This window comes from Anomaloglossus baeobatrachus, chromosome 1, assembly GCF_048569485.1.
Source record: "Anomaloglossus baeobatrachus isolate aAnoBae1 chromosome 1, aAnoBae1.hap1, whole genome shotgun sequence".
NCBI classification, from domain to species: Eukaryota; Metazoa; Chordata; class Amphibia; order Anura; family Aromobatidae; genus Anomaloglossus; species Anomaloglossus baeobatrachus.
Window position 1 is genome coordinate 561,085,454 of NC_134353.1, and position 21,358 is coordinate 561,106,811.

General features: G+C 43.3%; 1 protein-coding gene and 2 non-coding genes across 5 annotated transcripts in view; 2 read left to right on the forward strand and 1 right to left on the reverse strand.

The window, feature by feature from the left end:
• The window catches only part of NFIB (nuclear factor I B), a 545,046-nt gene that overhangs the window by 163,726 nt on the left and 359,962 nt on the right, over positions 1-21,358 (forward strand). The window lies entirely within an intron of this gene.
• Positions 10,218-10,289, forward strand: TRNAH-GUG (transfer RNA histidin (anticodon GUG)). Its single transcript has one exon. It is a non-coding gene; the product is annotated as a tRNA-His (tRNA).
• On the reverse strand, positions 11,136-11,207 carry TRNAH-GUG (transfer RNA histidin (anticodon GUG)). Its single transcript has one exon. It is a non-coding gene; the product is annotated as a tRNA-His (tRNA).

Below are 21,358 nucleotides of genomic sequence, written 5' to 3' on the forward strand. Positions count from 1 at the left end.
CCACCCCACCTGGTGTGGACATCAGCCCCTGGAGGGAGGCAACAAGGATTTGGTGTCTGGCTGATGTGCCTATCTCGGGGTGGGGGTGTCGTGTTGTAGTCCCTGTGATGACCTGGCTAGTCCAGGGCACCACATTACACATGGAGGTATATGTGGCTGCACTACACATGGAGGTCTATGGGTTTGCACTACACGTGGAGGTCTATAGGGCTGTATAATATAATATGAAGGACACCTTGTACATGGACTATAGGGGTGCATTATACATGGAGGACTATGTGGCTGGATAATGCAATATGAAGTTCTATGGGGCTGCATTATAATACATATAGGACTATGGAGGCTGTATTATAATATATCGAGGACTATGGGAGCTACCTTTACATGGACTATGGGGGTGCATTATAATATATGGAGGACTATGTGGTGCAGTATATATATATATATGAGGTTCTATGAGTTGAATTATAATGCATGGAGGACTATGGGAGTTGCATTTAATAATTGGAGGGTTATAAGGGCTACTGTATTCATGGAGGACTATGGGAAAAACATTATAATACATTGAGGATTATGGGGGTGCATTCTAATATAAGAAGGGTTATATTGGACCAATTTCTACTATATGGAAGGCTATGTGGGAGCCATTATTGTATTTGGAGAACTATATACAAGGGGGGGTGACAAAGACACAAGCATGGGCTGGTAATTTTTTGTGCTCAGGGAAAAAGGCTCCTTTCCTCAGCACCCAGATTTCCAATGCTCTGCTATACATCTTCTCTCAGTACCAAGCTTTCCCATGCTCTTATATGGGAAAACTGAGTGTTGAGGGAAATATGTATAGCCAAATATAGAAAGAAAAAGAGTATGCCACCATGGCCGGCTTTAGGCATGTGCGACTTGTGCGGTCGCACAGGGCGCCGACGGCCATGCTTCAGGGGGGGCGCCGCAGAGAGGTAAGAAGCCGTAAATCTCCTGTCTCCTCCGGTCCCAGCACTGCGTTTTTACTGCTGTGTGGGGGCTCCTGCTGTGCGTAGGAGGCTGTGTGGGGGCTCCTGCTGCGTGTAGGAGGCTGTGTGGGGGCTCCTGCTGCGCATAAGAGGCTGTGCAGGGGCTCCTGCTGCGCATAAGAGGCTGTGTGGGGGCTCCTGCTGCGCATAAGAGGCTGTGCGGGGGCTCCTGCTGCGCGTAGGAGGCTGTGTGGAGGCTCCTGCTGCGCATAGGAGGCTGTGTGGGGGATATTGCTGCGCATAGGAGGCTGTGTGGGGGCTCCTGCTGCGCATAGGAGGCTGTGCGGGGGCTCCTGCTGCGCATAGGAGGCTGTGCGGGGGCTCCTGCTGTGCGTAGGAGGCTGTGCGGGGGCTCCTGCTGCGAGTAGGAGGTTGTGTGGGGGCTCCTGCTGTGCGTAGGAGGCTGTGTGGGGGCTCCTGCTGTGCATAGTAGGCTGTGTGGAGGCCACTTCTTAGTATAGGAGTCTTTGTGGGGGTTCCTGCTGCGCGTAGGAGGCTGTGTGGGGGCTCCTGCTGCGTGCAGGAGGCTGTGTGGGGGCTCCTGCTGTGCGTAGGAGGCTGTGTGGGGGCTCCTGCAGGTATTTGCATATAGTTGTAGTGTGGCTATTAGATATAACTCCTGTGGACCCCAGACAACCTAGTCCGACCCTGCATCTATCTATCCTTTATATAGTATTTACTGTATGTGTGTCATGTATATGGTCTAATTTATGCAGTGGCAAAATGACTGGGCGTGTGGGTGATGGCGGCCATTGCTATTTCCTCGGAATCATGGTTGAACACCATTTAGGAGCAGACGGCCACTGGCTCCCTGTTTCGCCCTTGCTCTGCAGCTGTGGGCCCTGGATAGGTGTAATGACATCAGGGGGAGCCTGTGACGTGATGCCAGTGGGCCCCACAGCTGCGCCCAGAGTGGCTGCAGAGCATGTGTAGGGGGTAATACATATATATATATATATATATATATATATATATATATATATATATATAATTATACACCCTACATATGCCCTGTACCTGTCACGTGTAATGTAATGTAATTCTGAATATTGACCTGCCATATCCTAAAGGTGTGTACTATGTGCTCTGTTAGGATTTCACTTGCTGATTTGAGTGGTCATCCTCTGTTCACTCACATGCGATTTACAATGTGTGGTCATCTGCAGAATGATGTCTCCTCCTGTTTCTCTCAAATTGAACATTTTAACAATGAGAGAAGCAGGAGGAGACGTCATTCTGCAGATGACCCCGAGTCTGCAAATCACTGGTGAGCGATCACATGACCACTCAGACTGGCAAGTGAAATCCTAGCCATATATTATATACTTTGGGGATGCGGCTAATGTGCAGAATGTCACACAGGGGAGACACTGGTCAGTCCAGGGCAGCAGAGCAGGGAGAAGCCGTCGGGGACCCGCCTCCTGGGCTCGTCATCCTGGTGGCATCGTCCCCGGCCAGATATTAAATGTGTTTTATCTGAAACGCGGCAGCATCAGAGTAAAATATACACGACTGCAATAATAGAGTCAGTGTCTGATTCCTTACACCCGGGGATTGTGCAGGAGGAATCAGCTTTCAGAGAACTTAGCATTTTAGTCTCATACGTGACATGGCGTCACTGCCATCTGCACATCACATATAATGGTTTAGTGTAGGTATGAAGACTATTCTATCAATGTAATGCATCGCCAGCAGCTGAGGTATATTATGAGGATCTGCAGCAGCTGAGAGGAGTATTATCGGTTTCTGCAGTAGCTGAGATGTGTATTATGGGATTCTGCAGCAGCTGAGATGAGTATTATGGGGTTCTGCAGTAGCTGAGATGTGTATTATGGGGTTCTGCAGCAGCTGAGATGAGTATTATGGGGTTCTGCAGCAGCTGAGATGTGTATTATGGTGTTCTGCAGCAGCTGAGGTGTATTATGCGGTTCTGCAGCAGCTGAGGTGTATTATGCGGTTCTGCAGCAGCTCAGATGTGTATTATGGGTTTCTGCAGCAGCTGAGGTGTATTATGCAGTTCTGCAGTAGCTCAGATGTGTATTATGGGGTTCTGCAGCAGCTGAGTTGTATTATTAGGATCTGCAGCAGCTGAGATGTGTATAATGAGGTTCTGCAGCATAGAAGGTGTGTATGATGAGGTGCTGCAGCAACTGAGATGTGTATGATGAGATTCTGCAGCATAGAAGATGTGTATGATGAGGATCTGCAGCATAGAAGGTGTGTATGATGAGGTTCTGCAGCATAGAAGGTGTGTATGATGAGGTTCTGCAGCAACTTAGATGTGTATGATGAGGTTCTGCAGCAGCTGAGGTGTGTATTATGAAATTCTGCAGAATATCACATGATTCAGCGTGGATTTATCTTACAAATTTTCCAACAAAATTATTTGCAGCATTGCCAGCTGGTGTGAGCCCAGACTGATTAATAAAGGGGTTACAGTATATATGCCATAGTTCTTCCATACACAGAGCCCCTCCCTCATGGTGTGTATGTGGTTCTGCAGCTCAGTCTGTTCAGGTCAGTGGAGCTGAGAGGCAGTGACACATACACAGCACCACCCGTCCTCATGGTGTGTATGTGGTACTGCACCTCAGTCTGTTCAGGTCATTGGAGCTGAGAGGCAGTGACGCATACAACCTGAGGACACTTTATTACATAGAAAGCAGAGATTTTTTTCTAATTTCGCACATTCCCCTTTAACATTTGTACTTTGGACTTTTTAGTCCAGAGTACACACAGCATCAGCCGCCGGCTCTATCGTGCACTATCTGGCATCATTCTGTACGTTTATCCTCAGGAATTGTATAGTAGATGCTGATCCCACCAATGGGGCTACGACCTGCGCCGCACTAAGTGTATAGGAATATTTATCACCTCTCTACGAAGAGCAGCAGCGCCTCATTCTCCAGATACATGTGCACCCCATAGGTGAGATCCGCATGTACCATCCATGATGTAATATCCAGGGATACGGCATAAATGGTTCAAATCAGAAGACCTCTAAAAGAACGAGATCAAACGTGGTGGATTTGAGGTGCAGATTCTCCAGCACAAATTTGGAGTTTATTGTACATTTGAAGAGATCAATTTTATTAGGATATAAGAAAAAAATGGCCTCCTGTCCTCGTTTGTTTCCTGGGAAACTGGGTAAAAAAATCAGTAGGGGGGCACCAAAGGGCAGTTTTGCACAGGGCACTATTCAGGCTAAGGCCACAATAACGGTGTTGACATTCATGTTGGGGTTAGCGTGTTCAGTAACTATACCCTATTTGGGCACTTGTTTTAAATGTTTTTAATGTTTCAATGTGTGTATCCCTTTTGTACATTAATCCTTGTGCTCTGTGTTCAATTGTCCCTTGAGCCACTATTTGGAAAATTATGATATAATAAAGTTTTTTCAATTTCCTAAAAAAAAACATTTTTTTTGGTGATCCCTTTTGTGGCATACTCTTTTTCTTTCTTTTTTTTTTGTCTATGACGTTGCTGTATGCCAGGAGATCCCAAAGGGTGGTGCCCTTCTCACATCTAGTCTCTTCCGGAAATATGTATAGCAGAGCATTGGAAAGCTGAGTGCCGAGGACATGATGGATATCAGAACATAGGAAAGCTGGGTGCTGATAGAAAGAGGGATTTCAAATCATGGGAAACCTGGGTACTGAGGGAAAGAGCCAAGTGTCAGCATCATTATCCTGTACCCCGAGTGTCGGTGCCATTATCCCATACCCCGAGTGTCGGTGGAGGAAGGGGCCCCAGTCCAAACTTTGCACTGGGGCCCATCAAACTCTAGTTACGCCACTGGATTGAGGTCTTCAGAGGGGTACATAAACGTAGGTCTACTCTCTTACACAGATTCCCTGTAAATGTCTACATACACCTGTCATTTGCTACAACATACTGTATATTCTATGCAATTAATTCTTACTGCTGCTGTTTATCATAGCCTTCTATGTCCTTACTGCCTGTCATGGTTCACCGTGTAGAGCATTTGGCATTTGGAATGCTTTTGTCACGTCTCCACTGTGCGAAGCATTTTGCCTTTGAAAATGCTCTGCTGTGTCTTGTGCACTTGCTGACAGGTTGTCTTTCAGCACTAGGGTCCACGCTGGTTTTGGGAGGTACCTTCACAGATGCACCTCAATCCCGGGGATTCCTCTGTTTCTTTACTGGACTTGCTCTGTCTGAACCTCGTCAGTCATACTTCCTGTTAGCTCAGAGTGCTCTTGGCTCCTGTCTGGTGTAAGTGTTCTGATCTTTGCTTCTGACCTCGGACCTCTTCCTGACCAAGTCTCTGTCTGCTCCCTAAACCTTAAACGTTACCTCCCGCCTTCTGACCTCGGACCTCTTCCTGACTACATCTGTCTGCTGCCTGCACCTTCTACATTAGCTCTTGGCTTTGATCCCAGCTTGTCTGACTACCCTTCTACTCATACTGCTCGTAGTGTCTAGCATAACACTGCCCAAGACTTCATCTTTTGGATAAATTGCCTCTATTTTTCACTACTTTCCAATTACATGCTACATAATGAATTCTAATAATATAAAATTTATAATACACAGTCGATACATCAATAATTCCCAGCAACAAAAGGGCAACAGTGTTTACCTGCCCAGGCCACAGAATCTAATGCACAAAGAGGATGCAGAAGAACCCCTTAATAAAGATGGAGGCAACACAGGTGCAAAACACTGATGTAGCAACCACTTACACACTGCCATTCCATGAAGGAGGTGACTACTTAGTATTAAAGGGAACCTGTCAGGTGCAATGTGCACCCAGAACCGCGAGCAGTTCTGGGTGCATATTAGTAATCCCTGCCTATCAGTCCCTGTATACATTTGCATAAATAAACAGATCTTTAGAAAAAGTATTTCTAAATATAGTTTCTTATATGCTAATGAGGCCAGGGACTAGTCACAAGGGCATGAGTTAACTTGGCTAGCCGGCCCACATAGCATGTTAGCACACCCCTGTCTTAATGGCGGCCAGTGGAAGATAGTTGCGCACTGCGCTTGATCCAGAGTCTCCGGGACTTCCAGTCATGCTTACTATACCTCACTGAAGCTGGGAATCTTTCACCCGACATTAATTTAGTGTGCATGATAGAAAGTCCAGGGGAATCCAGATCATGTGCAGTGCGCATCCATCCTCCTTTGGCTGCCATCAAGACTGAGTTATGTGCGGCAAAGCTGCACCTTAAATAGTATGTTAGAGAAGATGGGGGCATATATATTAGAGGAGAGGCATATACATCAAAGGTGAGGCCCATACATCACAGGAGAGGCTTCAGCATATACATCACAGGAGAGGCTGGGGCATGTACATCACAGGAGAAGCTGGGGCATGTACATCATAGGAGGGGCTGGGTCATATACATCACAGGAGGGACTGGAGCATATACATTAAAGGAAAGGCTGGGGGCATATACATTACAGGAGGGGCTAGGACATATACATCCCAGGAAAGGCTGGGGCATATACATAACAGGAGATGCTAGGGCACAGACATCACTGGGGGCATGGATAGCACTGGGAAAGCACAGACATCACTGGCAGTGGCATGGGCAGCACAGACAGCAATAGGGGGCACAGACAGGAATGGGGGACAAGACACTGGTGACAGCACAGACAGCTCTAGGTGTCAGTATGGACAGCACTAGGTGGCACAGACATGACTGGTGGGTACACAGCACTGGGAGGTACAGAGTACTGGGGAGCATGGACAGCACAAGGGGGCATGGACAGGACTGGGGGACATGGACAGCACTGACCGTGGCATGGGCAACACTGGTGGTGGCACAGACAGCATTAGGCCCGTTTCACACGTCAGTGAAAAACACAGACGTTCTTCACTAATGTGTAAAACACGCATATGTCCCTCCATGTTTCGTGATTCATGGCACATGTGGGTTGTCCATGTGCAATCCGTGATCTGTTATCCGTGATTGCACATGGACGTATGCTTACCTGTCCTGTTCCTGCTGTCCATGGTGCTGAAGTCTCCAGCTCTGTAGCGTCCGCCCACCGCTCTCTTCAGCTACTTCCAGATTGGCTCTGGCTGCATTCATGAATATTCATGAGCCGGGCAGGGAGCGGCAGAGAGCAGAGGCTGCACAGAGCGTCGCTGGAAAGGTGAGTTGAAAATGTTTATTATTTTAAGTGTTTTTCTGGTAGGTGTTTCATGGATCACACCACTGCGTGGTCCGTGGGACATCAGTGATGTCAGAAAAAAATGGACATGTCTTTGTGTGGCAATCACGGACACGCATGTACGCCGCACGGAGACACGGTCAGTGAAAAGTCACTGATGTGTGAGCAGACCCATTGATTTTAATGGGTCTGCGTATGTCAGTGATTCTTGTACGTATATATAAAAAAAAGCACAAACTTACCAGAATCACTGACATCTGAAATGGTCCTTAGGTGGTGCGGACAGCACTGGGGCCCATGGACAGTTCTGAGGGAGCATAGGCATCACCTGGGGGGGCACAGAGAGCACTAGGGTGGCATGAACAGCAGTGGGGGTGACACAGCACTTGGGGGCACACAGCACTGGGGGATACACACAGCACTAGAGATTCACACAGAACTAGGGAGTAAACACAGTACTAGGGGGTACACAGCACTGGGGGGGGACAGCACTGGGTTGCAGACTCACAGTCCTGTGGGGGAGGAGTCACACAGCAAAGGTCCAGTAGGCATGTACAGCAGGGAGGCCGGTAAAACTGCTGCTCCTCTTTTTCTGTCGGATCGGAGCGCAGCGTATCTTGCAAGGCTTACCTCACCCACAAAGTAAGCCCTAAACATGCTGGCATAGGCCACCATGAGGACCCTATAGTATGTGCACGCAGGTTGCGTGCGCATCCTCGCATCACGCATTGGGCTTTAAATGGCTGGCATCCGACAAAAGTGTGGCTACCACCTAAGCACTACAGTCCTGGGAATGTGCCCGGGGAACACAGAAAAAGTCATTACAGGCCGCAAATGGCCCACGGGCCAGAGGTTCCCTACCTCTGCATTAGACCATCCATGTCTGCTGTGGCTGCAGGTTTCTTCTTTATTAAGAAGGATGGTGATCTACAACCGTGTCTGGACTTCCGTAAGCTTAACCAAATTGCGGTTCATGATCTGTAGTCCATGCCTCTCATTCTAGACCTATTTAATCAGAGTGCTAAGTGGTTCTCTAAACTTGATCTTAGGGAGGCCTATAATCTGACCCGGGTCAGACAGGGGGATGAGTGGAAGATGACATTCAATACGCCGGAGTGGCACTTTGAAAATTTGATGATGCAGTTTGGTCTTACTACCGCGCCTGCGGGTTTTTCAGCATTTTGTTAACGATGTGTTTTCTCACCTGTTAGGAAAATTTGTTATCATTTACCTTGATGACATTCTCATATATTCACAGGATTTCGGGTGTAATATGAAACATGTCAAACAGGTATTGTGTGTCTTCACTGTTTAGGAACCTCCGTTTTTGGTTTAGATAATTCCTGCTTCTAGTTTTAAGATGGATCCCTCTAAGTTACAGGTTATATTTAAATGGGACCGCCCTGAGAGCTTTAAAACTTTCTTTTAAAAGGTTTGTTAATTATTACAGGAGTACCTCGTGACAAATATTGTTTTCATTAAAGGGGTTGTGCAATACTTAGACAAACGCTTCTCAAACACATATATTCACTTTCAGTGCCTGACACTCGCTGTCTCGAGGCTCACATGAGGTTGTTCCAAAATGTGAGCCCCATGTCCCATCACTGCTGACTTCTCTCTCCTCCTTTCAAACATATAAGAAATCAATAGGATGTCAGAGCTATGGATGGCCCCTCACTTCCTATTGATGTTTGATACATCTGAAGGCAGGGGCAGTGAAGCCAGTGCTGATTTGGCACAGGGCTCACATGACGTAACAAGCGAGTGTTGGCACTGCTGGAACAGTAACAGCATGGAAGCTGAGTATAAGCTTTTTTATTTTAATGGTGGAATGAAAAGAATTGTTGAAGTAGTGGACAATCCCTTTAAGGCATGGGTCCCCAATTCCAGTCCTCAAGGGCCGCCAACAGTGCATGTTTTCAGGATTTCCTTAGTATTGCACATGTGATAATTTAATCACCTGCACAGTTGATGATTCCAACACCCATGCAATGCTAAGGAAATCCTGAAAACATGCACTGTTGGTGGCCCTCGAGGACTGGAGTTGGGGAACCCTGCTTTAAGGTGTGTCAGTGAATTTAGCTCCATGGTTTCCCTCATTCCTCTTTAAGTTACTCTTGCAAAAGCAGTGCTGACAGTGTAACTGTCATGAACATTTTAACAGAGTAAGGAGGTACTTACTACAGTTTATTTTTACATGTGTATAGTTGTAAATTATTTATAATTAGTAATTACTTCCCATGTTTTATATCGTTTGGGGCTCACTTTGATCATAAAGTGATCAGTACACTTTGTTGTGGTGACAGCAACCCTTGCATGTTCTATTGCGGCTCAAATGATACTCTTCTTTGGGGTTAGCATGCTTCACTGCAGTTCTACCCTACTTCTAGTGAATTGGAAGGCCTGTCCCGGTGACTTTCATCATAATATATTTTTTTTTCCCCTATTACATTGTACTAGTGAATTTAGCGCCATCGTTACCACCCCACTATCCCCACTAAGCTTAAAAACAATCAAGTGAGAAAAGAAAACATTTCTAAGGCTATGTGCGCACTAGGCCATTTTACCCGCGGATTTACCCGTGGATTTGCTGCGGAAATTTCTTGAGAAATGTCTGCAATCTTTGTGCAGACATTTCCCAGCAAATATTATGAGAAAAAAAAATAGCTCTGCGCACGCTGCGGATTTTTCTCAAGAAATTTCCTTGAGAAGATTTTCTTGAGAAAATTTCTTGAGAAAATGAGCATGGCAATTCTTTTCCGCAGGTACCTGCGGATTTCTGCAGTACAGCCTGCAAAATCTGTAGGGAACAACCTGCGGGAAAATCGCGGCAAATTCGCAGGTAATCCGCGGCAAATCCGCATGCGGATTTACCGCGGATTTGGTGTGGATTTTTTCCGGAGGTCCGGAAATCTTCCACTCCCAGAAGTTTCTCAAGAAATTTTCTTGAGAAACTTCACATTTCTAGTGCGCACAAAGCCTTAGTGTATAATGGCTGTAAAAATCCCCTTGATTGTACTCTTAAAGCCATTAGTATGCTCCATGCTTTCCTGGTGGTTCGCCGTGATCGTATAGTGGTTAGTACTCTGTGTTGTGGCCGCAGCAACCTCGGTTCGAATCCGAGTCACGGCAGGAGAGAAGCCTCCTGACACGGCAGATGGGAAGCTTTTGTTTTAGTTTTTCTTTTTCTTTCAAATTTACAAGAAAATAATACCTTAGACATATGCAAGATTATATAGTTTTTTACAATTTACATATAAAAAATGGAAACTGTTTTTATTTCATCTCTAGTGCTAGAAATTACTATTATACAGTGACCCCTAGAGGCAGAACTTGCATTTACATGCTCTGACAATAAGCCAGCATGTGTCCCTTCCAGTCTATTGTAGAGCTTGTTGTACTTGAAAGCATAAAAGTAGAACAAAAAATAATGACACTTAATAATGAAACACATTCATTTAGTAAAAATAATTTTAAAATAATGGAAGTATGCTTTAAAAAAACAAACTTTAATGTTTTTTGGCCATTCCTCATTTGAATAGAGGATATTAGTAAAAATATTATTATTATTATTATAATTATTATTACTATTATTATTGTTGTTATTATTATTATTATTATTATTTAGGCATTTGTTTATTATTATTATTAATTATTTATGTATTTGTTTATTATTTAATTGTTACAAACAATATTATTTTTATTAAATTATAATTATTATTATTATATTATTAAAAAATGTACAAAAATAAAAAAAGTCAATGGAAATAGCATAAAAAAAGCAATGTTCGATTTAAAAAAAAAAAAGTGTCAGTCAAAGAGTTAAGTCTTGTCACTTCTATCTTCCTATGTGCTATACACAACAGTGCAATTGAATATAATTCACACAAAATGCACTCGGATCTGGATTTATAGTGATCAGGGAGAAACACTGAATAAAAACACTTGCCCGTTTGCCGTGTTAGGAGACTTGACTCCTGCCGTGACTCGGATTCGAACCGAGGTTGCTGCGGCCACAACGCAGAGTACTAACCACTATACGATCACGGCGAACCACCAGGGAACTCTGTATAATCTTCAGCACAGAAGCTGATAGACCAGATGTCATAGCTCAGAGGACTTGTGCACCACCTTGTGGATCGAATGTAAAATTACATGTACAGTGCTTTAGCTCTTCATGCAATAATATCACATGGAAGACTTGTTACATGTTAATTCTTCTTTGCAAACTATGTGTAGCTCAGTGACATGGATGGAGGCATCTATGAGCAGGAATTTTCAAGTCTTATCCCAGATTCTCAATACGATTTTGGTTTGGACTTTGGGCCATTCACACACATGAATATGCTTCGATGTAAACCAGGGATGACAAAGTCAAACACACACTGGGCAAAAAATTGAAAACTTGGACAAAGTTGCTGGTCAATTTTGATATTTATTAAAAAAAAAATATATCTACAGTTGATGAAGAATTTCCTTCTCATCACATATATCTTCCAGTAAAGGTGATGAAGAAATGTAAATGAATAAACTTAATTGTGACAGAACAAACGAGGGGTGGAAGAAAGAAATAATGGGTTGGGGAATCTGCCTGGGGTAGGGAGAACCACAATACTACAGGAGAAGTTAGGACTTGTGGGGATGATAGATAGCAGTAGGTGGTGAATCTGAAATAGAACGAAATTTAGGGAAGTAGGGAACATCAGGAAACAACAGCTCTGTATGCACTGTATTATGGCCCCAACAGCCCTATATATACTGTATTATGTCCCCCACAGCCCAATATATGCTGTTTGATGGTCCCAACAGCCCCATATATACTATATGATGGCTCTCCATATCCTGTATTATGTCCCCCACATCCTCCCATATACTTTATTATGACCCCCACTTCTCCTTATATATACTATGAGGAATCCCACAACCCTTTACAGTCATAGCTGAAAGTGTTGGCACCCTTAAATCTGTTAAGGAAAGTGAAGTATTTCTTCCAGAAAATGATTGCAATTATACATGTTTTCTTATCTTTCCTTTATGTGTATTGAATAAACACAAATATAGAAAAATGGCAAATTGGACATAATTTCACAAAAAAATCTCAAAAATTAGTCAGACAAAATTGTTGGCACTCTCAACTTAATATCTGGTAGCCTTTCAAATAAATAGCTGCAATCAATGACTTTCTATCACCATCAATAAGCGTCTTACACCTCTCAATTGAGTGTTTGGATGACTTTTCGTTTGAAAAAAGCTCCACTTTTCTCATATTTGAAGGCCGCCTTCTACCAACAGCAATTTTAAAGGGGTTGTTCACTACTTGTCCAACCCCTACTCATTTACTTTGTTCGCGTCAGTAAAAATAAATAAGCCTATACTCGCCTACGGTGCAGTTCCAGAGATGTGTAAAGCCACGTTCCTAGGGAATATGTGACATTTTTATGACACTGAAGCTTTGCGACCATTCAGCACCGGCTTCCTTCTTCCCGCCTTCGGACGTTTGAGCAGGAAGTCAGCGCAGCATTCTGCTCAAATGTCCAAAGGTGAGGAGACAGACGTTGGGCGCTGATTGGTTGCGGGGCTCGCATGTCATAACATTGTCAGGTAGGCCCCAGGAATGCAGCATCAGACATCTCTGGAACCGTAGCCACACAGGAGGTGAGTATTTTTTATTTTTATGGGCAGTGAACAAGGGATTTTGGCTTATTGATTTACATTTTGGCAAACTGCAGTCTAGCTTTTTTTTATGTCTCTGTGTCAGCAGTGGGGTCCTCCTGAGTCTCCTGCCAGATCATTTCATTCAAATGTGGACGGATAGTTCGTGCTGACACTGATGCAGCCTGAGGCTACAAAACAGCTTGAATTTCTTTAAAACTTTATTAGGGCTGCTTATCCACCATTTGGACTATCCTGCATTGCAACCTTTTATCAATTTTTCTCTGCCATCCACATTCAGGGAGATTAGCTACAGTGCCATGGGTTGTAAACTTCTTGATTAGGCTGCGCACTGTGGACAAAGGAACATCAAGAGCTCTGCAGATGGACTTGTAACCTTAAGATTGTTGATATTTCTGTCTTCATACAGTTCTCTTCTCGATATGCTCTCCATGCTTACTGTGGCACACACAAACAATGCAAAGATTGAGTCAACTTCTTTCCTTTCAGATGTGATGTTCATATTACCTACACCTCTTACTTGCCATAGACGAGTTTGAATGAGCATCACATGCTTGAAATTAAGTTGTTTACCCCAAATTTTGAACAGGTGCCAACATTTTTGTCTGGCATATTTTTGGGCTTTTGTGTAAAATTATGTCCAATTTGCTTTTTTTTTCCTCTTTTGTGTTATTCTAATACACACAAAGGATATAAATGTGCATAACAAAACATGTGTAATTGTAATATTTTCTGGAAAAAATACTTAATTTTTTGTGTAACAATTTCAAGGATGCCAACACTGTGTCCATGATTGTATATACTTTACTATGGCCCCCACTTCTTATATTTAGAATGATGGCCCTCACAACTATATAATATAAAAAACAATAAAGGTTATACTCACCTAATCCTGATTCCCGGGCCGCAGCCTCCGACTCCTCTTCTGACTTTTATGGCGGGCCTGCAAATGTGACACAATGAAAATTACGTCATTGCACTGCCTGTGTGGGTATGCTGATGTCTGGTAAGTTGCGGCTTAGGAGACACACAGTGATAAAGCATTTAGCTTTTGCTCTGTGCTCTATCACGGAATTGAACTGTGTTAACGTTATGTTGAGGCCAACATAGTTCAATGCATCAGTAGCAGGAAATCCGGGAATCTGAGCAATAGGTTTGGGGCTAGAACCCCAGATCTTTGACGTTAGTGATGTCCCTGCATTGCTAGCTAAATATAGTTACACTGCAGGACAAATTTGTCCCATGGGCCAAAGTTTGACATATACAGTGCCTTGAGAAAGTATCCACCCCACTTGGCATTTTTCGTGTTTTGTTACCTCACAGCGTGGAATTTCACTGCTTTTTTTAGGGTTTGCATTAGCTTATGTAAAGAACGTGCCTACAACTGTGAACATTTGCTTTTTTTTTTTTTGTGAAGCAAGGCACAAATAGGACAAAATAACTGAAAAGTTCAGTGTGCATAACTATTCACCGCCCTAAAGTCAGTGCTTTGTAGAGCCTCTTTTTGAAGCAATTACAGATGCAAGTCGCTTTGGATATGTCTTTATGAGCTTTCAACATCTTGACATTGGGTTTTTGGTCCATTACTCAAGGCAAAACTGCACCAGCAATCTTCAAGTCTGACCATAAATTCACAATTGGATTAAGGTCTGAGTTTTGACTAGGCCACTGCAATACATTTACTCGTTTTTCCTTAAACCACTCGAGTGTTCCTTTGGCAGTATGCTTTGAGTCATTGTCTTATTGGAGGGTGAATCTCCATCCCAGTCTCAAATCACTGACAGACTGAAACAGGTTTTTCTCAAGAATATCCCTGTATTTCACACTATCCATCTTCCCCTCGATTTGGACCATTTTCCCTGTCCCCACAGTATGATGCTGCCATCACCATATTTTACTGTGGGGATGGTGTTCTTGGGGTGATGAGTTGTGTTGTTTTGGCACCAGACATAACATTTACCTTGATGGCCAAAAATTAAAATTTTGGTCACATCTGACCGCAACCCCTTCCTCCATACACTTGGGGAATCTCCCGTCTTTTGACAAAACCAGGCCTTCCAATTTTTGCCTGTAAGTAAAGTTTTTTTCTGGCCACTCTTCCATAAAGGCAAGATCTATGGAGTGTATGGCTTATTGTGATCATATGGACAGATACTTCAGTCTCTGCTTGGGAACTCTGCAGATCCTTCAAGGTTACCTTTGGTCTGAGTGCTGCCTCTGATTATTTCCCTCTTTGCCCAGGCTGAGAGTTTCTGTTTTCAGCCCATTCTTGGCAGATTTTTTTGTGGTACCATCTTCTTTCCATTTGATGATAATGGATTTGATGATGCTCTGCAGGATCATCAGAGAGTGGGACATTTTTTTTAAAACCCAACCTTGACTTGTACTTTTCCACAACTTTGTCTCTGACTTGTTTGGAAATCTCCTTGGTCTTCATGGTGGTGTTTGGTAAGTGGGGCATCTTGCTTAATGGTGTTGCAGCCTCTGTGGCCTTTCAGAAAAAAGTGTATATATACTGACAGACAATGTGATACTTAGATTGTCCACGGGTGGACTTTCTTTCACTAAGCATATGACTTATAAAGGTAATTGCTTGCATCAGAAATTTTTAGCGGTTTCATAGCAAAAGGGGTGAATACATATGCATATGGCAATTTTTATTTATTTTATCCCATAAATGTATTTTTTACTATATTTTTTTCCCTTCACTTCCCCAAAATAGACTATTTAGTGCTCATGCTTCACACAAATCTGATTACAAAAATATTTAAATACAACTTGTAATTTAACAAAATAGGTAAGAAGCCGAATACTTTTGCAAGGCACTGTTGGACCTGTATGTAGCTCTGGCAGAGTGTTTAGGATTGTTGTCCACCTGGGAGGTGATCCTACACCATAGTCTTAAGTCTTTTGCCGTTTCTAATAGAGTTTCTTCCAGAATTGCCCTTCATTTTATCTCAATGCAACTTTCCATTAACTCTGACCACCTTTACTGTCCCTGCTGAAGAAAAGTATCCCCACAGCGTGATGCTGCCACCACCATGTTTGATGGGAATGGTGTTTTCAGGATAATATGCAGAGTTATTTATCCACCAAACATAGTGTTTTGCATTTAGCCCAAAAAATTCTACTTTTGATTCATCTGACCAGAGCACCTTCTTCCACATGCTAGCTATATACCCTACATGGCTTTTTGCAAACTGTAAATGGGACTTATGATCTGTTTTGAAAAATGGCTTTCTTCTTGCCACTCTTCTATAAAGGCCAGATTAGTGAAGTATATGACTTAGGCCCCCTTCACACGTACGTGCCTCTAGTACGTGTTTGGCAGTTTTCTCACGTACCAGAGACATGTACACACATGTACACCTAGGTTTTCCTATGGTTTTGGACACACGTAAGTATTTGCGCACGGAACGTGTGTCCGTTCCGTACTTACGTGTGTCCGTGTGTTTCTCACGCCGACATGTCCGTTTTCTCTCTGGCATCACGGGTGTTACACGGAACGCAAACATGTTACACATAACATACATGGACCACATGGATGTGTTCCGTGTGACATGCACCGGAGAGAAGACATGTGTCTGTGATAAAAAAAAAAAAAACTTTACTCACCTTCTCCAGCCCTCCTGTCTCTGCTGCTGCTATCACTTGCTGCCAACCGCCGCTCATTATGCTCATTAAATATTCACTTCGCAGGACCGGAGACCGAATATCAGTACCACAGACAGCTATGCCAGGGACAGGTGAGCATAAAGTTCCCGTTCTCTGTGTGTTATCACAGATAACACACGGAGAACACACGTAGCCCATATACACGGGTCACGGAGGGCAAAACGCACCTCTGACACGTCCGTGAAAAACGTGTGTGATTTTCACGGACGTGTGAAGGGGGCCTTAGACTGGAGTCACACGAGCGTATGAAAAAATGGTCCCAATCTTATCCAGGACAGTAAGACAATTATTTCTGACTTGTCAACCATGTGCTGTCAGTATGCTGTCAGTGTGCAATCCGTTTTTTCCTCAGCATCTATTACTCATATACAGTCATTTACAGTACCATTTATGTTCTGGGCTACATGATAGTAATGTATCCATTAATACGGACGGCACTAGGATGGTCCGTTTACTGTCCATGTGGCTTCCGTTTTTCTCTCGTACCCATTGACTTATATTGGCGAGTCTCACACAATCTCAACAACAAATCGCAGCATGTTTCGACTTTTCTCTCATCCAGAATCTGGATGAGAAAAAAGCTGACCAACTGTTCTGCTTCATTGATTAACATTGGTCCGAGATTTTCTTGCATTGCACTTGTCCGATTCATACGCTCGTGTGAGCGTAGACTTATAGTTATCCCGTGAACAGATTCTCCCACCTGAGCTGTGGATCTCTGCAGCTCCTCCAGAGTGACCATGGACCTCTTGGCTGCTTCTCTAATTAGTGATCTCCTTGCTTGGGATGTCAGGTTAGGTGGACGGTTATGTCTTGGTAGGTTTGCAGTCGTGCCTTACTCTTTCCATTTTTGGATGATGACTTGAATATTTTGACATGTTCAGAGCTTGGGCTATTTTTTTTGTAACCAAACCCTGCTTTATGCCTCTCCACAACTTTATCCCTGACCTGTCTGGTGTGTTCCTCATGATGCTGTTTGACGCTAATGTTTCCAAACAAACCTTGAGGTCTTCACAGAACTGCTGTAGTTCGGTAGTTATACTGAGAATAAATTAGACACATATGGATTCAATTTACTAATTAGATGACTTCTGGATTCAATTGGTCACTTATTTTATTTAGAGGTAACAGACTGCAGGGGGCTGAAAACAAATGCACAATTTTTTTAAATTATATTTTGCAAGTATTTAGAAAACCATGTATCATTTCCTTTACACTTCACAAATATTTGGTAATTTTTGTTGGTATATTACATAAAATCACAATAAAATACATTAAGGTTTGTGGGTGAAAAAAATGTGAAAAATTCATGAGGTATGTATTCTTTTTCAATAACTTGTACATTTCACCATGTAACCCTAGCTGAAGTGTTAGGGGTGCTTTGCACACTACGACATCGCAGCTGCGATGTGGGTGGGGTCAAATCGAAAGTGACGCACATCCGGCGTCGTTGTCGACATCGGAGTATGTGAATCGTTTTTACTACGATTAACAAGCGCAAAAGTGTCGAAATTGTATGATCGGTGTAGTGTCGGGCATTTCCATAATGTCGCTGCAGCGGCAGGTACGATGTTGTTCCTTGTTCCTGCGGCAGCACACACATCGCGGTGTATGAAGCCACAGGAGTGAGGAACATCTCCTTACCTGTGTCCCAGCTGCAATGAGGAAGGAAGGAGGTGGGCGGGATGTTTACGTCCCGCTCATCTCTGCCCCTCTGCTTCTATTGGCCGCCTGCCGTGTGACGTCGCTGTGACGCCGCACGACCCGTTCCCTTATCGCATTTCGTAGCGATAATGTTTGCTACGGCAGCTATCACAAGATATCGCATGTGCGACGGGGGCGGGGACTATCGCGCTCGCTACAATCGGCTTGCGATGTCGTAGTGTGCAAAGTACCCCTTATACTGTGAGCAGTGACAATTATGAGGATTGGTAAAATCTTACTAGCAGTAGGTGTTAGGTGCTGCATAGACGGCAGTATATGTGCAAACATCGCACATTCTGTGAATCAATACAAAGGCTAAATGATTGGAAAAATGTAACTAGGGCTTTGCGAATGTTCTTGATATAGGACATGAGCACATTTGGTATTTGAAGCAATATTTTTGCTACACAAGCCAGGTAGTTAGCAGAAAAAAACACTACATATTATATGTGCATTTTACCTTGTTTTTCTGTGTATTTTTTGTCTGCATTTTTACTTGCATTTTTTCCCAATTCATCAGAATGGGTGAAAAATGCTGCAAATTGTCAAGCTGAAGATCTGAAAAAATACTTTGAAGGGTCAAATTTGCAAGTAAAAAATAAGCAGCATGAGCATGATATCTAAAAAAGCTCACTCACTTTCCTTTCTCTCTTCCTGAGATCTAGTCTTTCCAGGATTCAAACACACAACCTGCATCATTGTAGGCACTAGCAACATTTATGAGTTACAGGCTGTACTTAAAAACATTAGAATTTTCAATACTTGAATGTTCATTGTATAAATTACAGGCAGATTGAACTGGTATATGAAGATACAACTGCAACCCTTTAGGGCAGACCCCTTTTTCGCTGTAAAGAATGGGTCATCCCAAAACGTGCAGTTATTGGTTCGTTTTCCTAATTGATGGCTCTGCATGCAGCTGGATGCTCCATGGAGCACAGACTTTTTCATCTTGAATGATATATTATAAGTTACTAATGCGTTTGTACAACAACTCTGTGAGGTCTCCCAACTGATGGTGGTGTATATTTTATGACATGAAAGATTTATGGATAAAATGACTGAAGAAGACGTCTAGCAAGTAAATGATCTTTTGTTACTGATGGTTGACTTTGTGAATTGGAGCTTTACAGTATACTTCGTACCGTTATACTTGAAGAAAAAGGAACAAAGTAAAAATAATAAAAGCAAAGTGAAAACCTTTTCATGGATGTGAGTCCCTTTATTATGTGGATTTCAAGAATATGTAGTAATTGATTTCTCCATTCTAAAAATGTAATAAAAATTAAACCCTACGGTTATGATCGTAAGTAGCATAAATGCTGCATTTTTTCTGCTTTATAGCTGCACATTTTTTGCAATCTTCTCTGATTACTGTGTTGTTGCTGCATCTTTTAATACCTGTTTTTCCTTATGTGATGCATTTTCGGTGCAGATTTCAAGCAGTATTTTTAAGGCTATTGTACTGGAAAGCTTTCATTCTGTACCTATAAATGGAACATTGGGGGTTTTTTTACATTGTCCCATAGTTTGGTGCAGACTAGTAATGGCTGCACTCACAGATACGCAGGATTGTCAGGTCCAGCCGGTTTTAAAAAAAAAAATACAGTTCGGTCCTGGAATTGTTCCCAGATATCTGACCGGACTTCAATCCCCATATAGGTCTATGGGGACCCAAATCAGGAGCTTAAAAGTGGTGGTAGAAGGAATAGGGGGATTAGAGCAAGTGTTTTATACTTACCGGTCTCTGCGTGGCTATAACTCTGCTTCCAGGTCGCTCACTCTACTTCTGGGGCCACTCATTATCTTAATGCATATGCACTTCTTCCCCTGCCCACCGGCAGTCCCGACGTCTCTGATTGGTTGCAGTCAGACAGTGCCCCCACCCTATGGGACAGCATGTCTGACTGCAACTCACAGCAGGCGGTCATGTTCTATGCCTGAGGGCTCTCTCTTCATATGTAGCAGAGCTGGAATCATTGTGGGACCTAGTGTGCATTACGTTGGACCTGGGTATTTTGGGGGTTAATAAAGGAGTGAAAGAGGGCTTTTTTTGCATTTTATTTAAAACAATATATATTTTTTCTGTGCTTGTGTCTAATTCTTTTCACTTATAGATTAGTAATGGTGGGGTCTCATAGATGCCTTCCATTACTAATCTAGGGCTTAGTGGCAGCTGTGAGCTGTTATTAATACCTTATTACCCTGATTGCCACAGCACCAGGGCAATCGGGATGAGCTGAATAAAGGTCCAGGATTGTTGCATCTAATGGATATAATAACCATGAGCTTCCCGATCCTGAGAATACCTGCTCCCAGCTATCAGTTTATCATGGCTGGGTATCAAACCAGTTTTTAAAAATTATTTATTTAAATATTTATTTTAAAAAGCCACATGCGGGTCTTCTTATTTTGATAAAAAGCCAAGATAAGCGCACAGCTATGGGCTGCAGCCTGTAGCCGTATGGTTTATCTGTGCTAGGTATCATAATACAGGGGACTCTATGTACATTTTTTTATTTTTTTTATTTATTTTTGCATCAATCTAGACACATACAGCATATCTGATTGGTTGCAGTCAGACACACTGTCACACAGGCTGGGGGCACTGTTTGACTGCAACTAATCAGAGACTCAGGGACTGCCGGTGGGCGGGGGAAGCAGTGCATATGCATGATGATAATGAGCAGCCCCAGAAGAAGAGTGAGCGGCTTGGAAGCAGAGTTACAGTCATGTGGATACTGGTAAGTATAAAACGACTGCTTATTTTCTTTTTTTTTTTCTATGATTTTTTTTATTACCTGAGTGATCACACCCAGATCGTTACCCAGAGTTCCCTGAGAATGTCGGAACCAGTGTCGATGCTAGGGTTCTTTTGAACCTGGGCAGATCCAGACTTTTAAAGTGCGGAACACACAGCTTTTAAACTATATATGTGTGCCTCCCCAGCAGCGGATCGAACCACTCGGATCCGGGGGTGGTGATCGTTCGTGGCTCGAGGGTCTCCGGACCTGGGGGTTAGGGGCCACATTCAAATGGAAAGGGAGTATTTACAGGGGACTTGGTGTAGTTCATGTCGCCACCCGTGGAGTGCGGTAATTGGGAGTACCACCGCTGCCGTAGGGAGTACCCAGGGTGATGGAGTGGGG